The sequence below is a fragment of the Octopus bimaculoides genome, chromosome 6 (assembly GCF_001194135.2).
Source record: "Octopus bimaculoides isolate UCB-OBI-ISO-001 chromosome 6, ASM119413v2, whole genome shotgun sequence".
In the NCBI taxonomy this organism is placed as follows: Eukaryota; Metazoa; Mollusca; class Cephalopoda; order Octopoda; family Octopodidae; genus Octopus; species Octopus bimaculoides.
The window spans coordinates 116773055-116779915 of record NC_068986.1 but is presented as its reverse complement, the minus strand read 5'-3'; the positions used below and the strand labels follow the sequence as shown (position 1 = coordinate 116779915).

Sequence of the window (6861 nt, the reverse complement as noted above, 5' to 3'; positions counted from 1 at the left end):
CCAGTCTGATTTAGCGTGGTTTTCTACAGCTGGATGCCCTTCCTAATGCCAACCACTCCGAGAGTGTAATGGATGCTTTTACATGCCACTGGCATAGGTGCCATTTCTGTGACACCGGTATCCAGTATCTGCGACAACTGTGATTTTGCTTGGGTTGATGGGTCTTCTTAAGCATAACATAATGCCAAAGGTCTTGGTCATTGCCTCCGTGAGGCCCAACACTCGAAAGGAACTCAGGCACCTCACCTCCGTGAGGCCCAATACTCGAAAGGAACTCAGGCACCTCACCTCCGTGAGGCCCAATACTCGAAAGGAACTCAGGCACCTCACCTCCATGAGGCCCAATTTGTAGCAATTATTACTAAAACAGCAAATTGGCAGAACCATTAGAATACCAGACAACATGTTCAGCAGCTTTTTTTCCAGCTTTACATTCTGAGTTCAAATGCTACTGAGGTTGACTTTTGTCTTCCATCCTTTGAGGGTCAATGAATTAAGTACCAACTGAGCATTGGTGTCAATATAATCAACTAGACCCCTAAAATCTCAGGCCTTCTGCCTATCGTAGAAAGAATCATTATTATCATTGTTTAAAGAGTTGTAAATCATTCTTGAAAATTTAAATTTTTTCAAATTCAATCTTGCCTTTCATGTATTTTAATGAGTTTTTTTTTCTTTCCAGACTATCAATCTCAGTGACTTAACTCAGTATGACTGCAATAAACTGATGGAAACCAATGGATTCATCAAAAAGGATAGTAAAGCTAGCCATGCTGATTTATAATCTAGTTTATATGTGTGTGTGTGTGTGTGTGTGTCTCTCTCAATCTGGACAGTGTTTTTCACTCTCAGAAATGGTTTTCACTCAAATAGTTTCTCTTCAACTAGTGTAGCAAATCTATTTATTATCATATTCACAAATGTTTAGTATTGTCTTTCAAACTGACACCTCTATCTGTTTGTTTTATTAAGAGATAATGAGAGGATCCTATAAGGATATGGACATTTTCTGTTCTTTGTCTATAATAGACTTAGTTTAGTTTGAGGAGGTTGCAGAGTTTTCAGGTTAAGGGGCCAATCAAATAATTTTGGATTAGAAATCGTTAAAATTGAATAAGAAAGAATGAAAATTTTCATTCTAATCTCTATGTTGGAGATTTGGGGAATTATAAATAAATAGAGGATTAGTATTGTAAGACTTCAGATAGATTTTTAACTGATAATATTTGGTGGAGTTCCATGACCAATTAAGAAATATTTTACTCGTTAATTAGGTTTAGTTAATTAAACTTATTCGTTTGAGTAAGTTGAGACATTTTCTTCACCATTCTCCACGATGCTATTTATCGTCGAATCTAATCGAATCATTAATTCTTGTAACCAGTTTTGTTTTCTGTGTAATATATGGTATAATAATGTCATTTCTGTTCTGGTTATCTGTCTTGTCTGTTTGTCTGAGACTGGTTGAAAGTGGATTGTGTGAAAGGTCTAGAGTCACTTCTAAACTGTCTGTCATGCATAACAGCTTTAACTCTTATGACGTTTCAAATTTAAATATTTGGTTTGGAACCGACATCTTACACTTGTTGAGTTGTCATGCTTGACAGTATACTTTAGAAAACAACAACACAAACAATATTCAACTGAAAACAAAAACGAAGAAAAAATTTCATAAAAAAAGAAAATTTATTCTTTATGAATTTTTAAGAATTTGTCTATTAAATGCTTTATATTTACTTACTTCTTGTGTCTGCTTTTTTTCTTTCTTTTTTTTAACTTTTTTAACACAGTTTCTCATCTTTTAGAAAAAAATTACACAAAGCTTTCTGTTTTAATGCAATTTAAACTCACCTCTGAAATAAAATTGAAGACATCTCTGAAGAATAACCTGGGAATCTTGAAGTCTGTCTTTTTTCAAGACAAACATTCATTGTCCCTGTTGGCATGAGTTTGACAGGAGTCACACCAGGTTCCATCATCGGTTAGACTGGATCTGTTAAATCAGAGAATTGCATTGAACTCCAAAGTCTGTTTTGGAATGGTTTCTAAGACTGGATACTTTTCCTAGTGCTAACTATTTTACAGAATGAACTGGGTGCTTTTCTCCATGGCATCAACACTAGTGAAGTTGCAAAATAAACACAAAACAAAAGGAAGACCCTTAACTGAATAGGGTTGTAGTAGACAGGGATACGAGTTTATGCCAGGTGTTGAGAGGGAAAAGCACAGGTGTCTTGCTATATATATATATATATATATATATATATATATATTCCTTTATTGCCCACAAGGGCCGAACCATAGAAGAGACAAACAAGGACAGACAAAAGGATTAAGTCGATCCCAGTGCATAACTGGTACTTATTTCATCGACCCCGAAAGGATGAAAGGCAAAGTCAACCGCGGCGGAATCTGAACTCAGAACGTATAAATGGACGAAATACCGCAAAGCATTTTGTCCTACGTGCTAACGACACTGCCATCTTGCTGCTGTTATATAGAAGACGTTAAACGATGATGATGATGATGATGTAGTAATTGAAACGAAATGTCAGATTTGATGTGGTTTGACTGTCAAATGAAAAGGAAACAAATATGAATACTGTAAGGCATTTAGTTTGGAATCATAACATTTTCTGCTTTTTGTACTGACACAAAAAGGCTGATAAAATATTTTGTAACTTTAGTGTATATATAAGGAAAGGGCATCAGGCTGTGATTATCATTTTCTCTATTTCTAAGCTTTAGGGAAGCGGTTCTCAACCATTTCTTGTGTATGGAACCCTTTGGTTCCTATTTTATTCGAATGGACCCTCATAGCCATTCAATGTTTAAAAAATCCTATTATATTTTTGTAATTAAATATTGGGAATTGCATACAAAACAAATTGTTAAAATACTTTGTGTTCTATAAAGATGTTGGCACTCCATCGCCTACAACGTCGAGGGTCCCAGTTGATCCGATCAACGGAACAGCCTGCTCGTGAAATTAACGTGCAAGTGACCGAGCACTCCACAAACACGTGTACCCTTAACGTAGTTCTTGGGGATATTCAGCGTGACACAGTTTGACAAGGCTGGCCCTTTGAATTACAGGCACAACAGAAACAGGAAGTAAGAGTGAGAGAAAGTTGTGGTGAAAGAGTACAACAGGGTTCGCCACCATCCCCTGCCAGAGCCTTGTGGAGCTTTAGGTGTTTTCACTCAATAAACACAACGCCCAGTCTGGGAATCGAAACCGCGATCCTATGACTGCGAGTCTGCTGCCCTAACCACTGGGCCATTGCACCTCCACTTTGTAAAGATATAGCCAGTTGATTGCTCATAAATTTCAACAACGAAATCTTACATGAACCCTAGTTGAGAATCACTGCTTTACAGTGTAGTTGAAAATTACAGGTATGAGTTGATTGATATTATTCAGATTGGGAACAGAATCTTTCGGTGCTTGCTACCATTCTACAACCCTCAAACATATTAATAAAGAAAACTTCTATAGAATGGTTTCTTTATAATCACACATTCACACTGACATACTTTCAGAATAATTCCATTAGCAATCGTTCAATGTCTCTGAAGATGTCAACTGATTAGAAATCAATTTGATACAATCGGCTTCAGTTCCCAGTGTTTGCTTCACACTGTGTAGCAAAATAAAGCTGTGCATATTAAATTAATCACTATTGATCAGGTCTAGACAAGCTGACACCATATTGAATAAATAGTCTCCAGGTGTTCACTTATTTGTTGAAGCACTTTGGGATGATTAGAACCATTCCATTAACAGCAATGTCCAAAATTACGGACTTTTAAGGAAAGGTAGGCAGCAGATATTAAAGTCCGCAAACAGAAATGGAATTTGAACTGAAGAACAATTGTCTCTCGAACCAAACGCCTTTCAGTTACATCTCTCTACATTCTCACCTCTCTACATTCTCACCTCAAACACAGTTGCCATAGTTATCGTTTCTCCATCATTTAGACTAAGCATAGAAGTACACATCTTGAAAATGTCTTTTTAGTTGAATCTGCACAGTAGGACTGAACCTGAAACCACATGATTAGGGAGTGAACTTGTTAACCACACAGCCACACCTGCACCTATATGTGTGTGTGTGAGTTCAGGTTGAGCAGTGGCTGAAGGCACAGAGAGGAGGTGATTGGTTGAAATAGTGAGGGTAAGAATAATCTTTTCTACTCTAGGCACAAGGCTCGAAATTTTGAGGGAGGGGGCCATTCAATTAGATCAACTCCAGTACGTGACTGGTACTTAATTTATCGACCCTGAAAGGATGAAAGGCAAGGTCAACCTTGGCAGAATTTGAACTCAGAACAGAAAGACAGACAAAATACTGCTGAGCATTTCGTCCGGTGTGCTAACGTTTCTGTCAGTTTGCTGTCTTAGCAAGGGTAAGAATAATGAGGAATGGAAGTAGTTCCAGGAGGAGGTGGGCATGGGATGTAACATGTGCTGACTCTGTTCTCAGTGAGTACAGCAGTCACATAGTGTTGTGTAGTACCACTGATGGGAAGAAGGTTGAAAATAGGGGGTGGGGAATGCTTGATGTGTCAGAGAGAGGGGGGGAAAGGAGGGGGATAGGGCTTTGCATGTACAAGCATAATTGAGTGGTTTTAGGATCTCATTTCTGCTGTAAAAGTGCATGGCTTAGTGGTTAGGATGTTGCATTCATGATCAAGAGATTGTGGTTTCAGTTCCCAGTTTGGGTGGTGCATTGTGTTCTTGTTCCAAACCACACAGCTGTAAATGGATCACCCTGTGATGGATTAGCATACAAAACTGAGATGGTGACTTACGAAAATCCCATGAACGGAGGTCTTGCAAGCCATGCTTTGTATTCAGTAATCAAAAGAATGAATAATACAATTCGTAGTGTGAATCCTGATGGGTTGGAATCGGTTATTCTACCATGTTGAAGAATGAATGAATGCTAAAATGGACAGGTTTCCTCAAGCATAGCAAAATGCCAATAATCTCAGTCCTTTGTCATCATCTCTGTAAGGTTCAGCATCTGGGGATCAGCCTTCAGTACTTTGTCCCATATCTTTCTGGGTCTCTCTTTTCCACAAGTTCCATCCATTTTAAGCGATCGGTACTTCTTTAATGCAATTGCCCTCATCCATACACATCACATGACTAAATTAGTACACCTGCCTGGCTTCCCTTTTAGCTACCTGATACAGTTCTTTGTTACCTCCACTCTTCCACACTTTCTGAACCTGCATCTTCTCTTTTATGGCTTTTTCAGCATCACTGTTTCACCGTCGTGTGACCCTTGACCTGGCAGAAGCTTTGCTCTAGTGGCAGAGTTGGTCTGTCACCCTTAATAGGTTCTCCTGTAAGAACTTCCAGTTCTCCTCTGTCTCATACATCTCTCTCTTCCTCCTCCTTGTCAAATGGCTCAATTACAATATTTCCTAAATCTATGACTGTTCGAAGGATCCATAAGTTTCCACAATCATCTTATCCATATTGGTGTGTGTCCTTGGAACCTTCTAGCCCCTAGTCTAAAGTCACTAATATATATATATATGTGTGTGTGTGTGTGTGTGTGTACCTATGTGTTATTTCTTTACTACCCACAAGGGGCTACACACAGAGGGGACAGACAAACAGATTAAGTCAATTATACCGACTCCAGTGCGTAACTGGTACTTATTTAATCGACCCCGAAAGGATGAAAGGCAAAGTCGACCTCGGCGGAATTTGAACTCAGAACGTAACGGCAGACGAAATACCGCTAAGCATTTCGCCCGGCGTGCTAACGGTTCTGCCAGCTCGCGTGTACCTATGTGTGTATGCATATGTTTGTATGTATGTAAGTGTGTGTGTGTGTGTACCTATGTGTGTGTGTATGTGTGTGTACCTATGTGTGTATGTAAGTGTGTGTGTGTGTGTACCTATGTATGTATGTGTGTGTATGTGTGTATGTACGTATGTAAGTGTGTGTATGTGTGTGTGTGAGACTGTTTGTCTCCCACCATCACCTGACCACTGCTGTTGGCTTGTTTGCATCCCCATAGCATAGCAGTTCAATAAAAGAGATCGATAGAATAAATAATACCTGACTTAAAAACAAATACTGGGATTGATTTGTTTGACTAATTCGTTCGAGATGGTGCCCCAGTATGGCTACAGTTCAGCGAGAGAAACAAGTAAACGACAAAAGATTTCAAGAACCAAATTATCGAAGGTCTCCTTCTTGTTTTCAGACAGGAAACTCCATTTCGGGCTGGGGTCAATAACTATGACCATCTTGTCTTTTATTCTGATTTGGTTTACTAATGTTAACATTATGCCTTTGAAACGGCATGTTGTCATTAAAGAAAGCCTGACTGCTATTTCTAGCATTTCAAACGAACATGTAGGGGCTTCCCGTGTCGGCTTGTAACTCATCAGTACTAGAGTAAAGCTAAGAAATTATCCTGAGATGAAAGGGTGAATCACAACTAAAGTACAAGTCAACATCAACACCATCATCATTATCATCATCATCATCGCCGTTGTCGTCGTCGTCGTCATTAGTGAAAATATGAGATTTTAAAAATTGTAATGGCACCTCTTATTATCAACCCCACCACTCCACTACCATCATAACTGTCTTCATCCCCACAATCAACATCATCATCATCATCATTATCACCATCATCATCTTCATCATTATCATCATCATCATTATCACCATCATCATCATCTTCATCATCATCATCATCATTATCATCATCATCATCTTCATCATCATCATCATTACAATCATAATTATCAACTAATATTATCCTCCTTCTACACTTATCGCTTCACCACCATCACCACCACCCACCACCACCCACCACCACCCACCA

The 6861-nt window shown here is 38.8% G+C and overlaps 1 long non-coding RNA gene across 1 annotated transcript in view; it reads left to right on the top strand.

The window, feature by feature from the left end:
• The window catches only part of LOC106872214 (uncharacterized), a 25868-nt gene extending 24128 nt beyond the window's left edge, over positions 1–1740 (top strand). The window contains exon 4 of the long non-coding RNA XR_001409747.2: positions 683–1740. This is a non-coding gene — a long non-coding RNA (uncharacterized LOC106872214). The remainder of the gene's footprint in view (positions 1–682) is intronic.
• The last annotated feature ends 5121 nt before the right edge of the window (positions 1741–6861 follow it).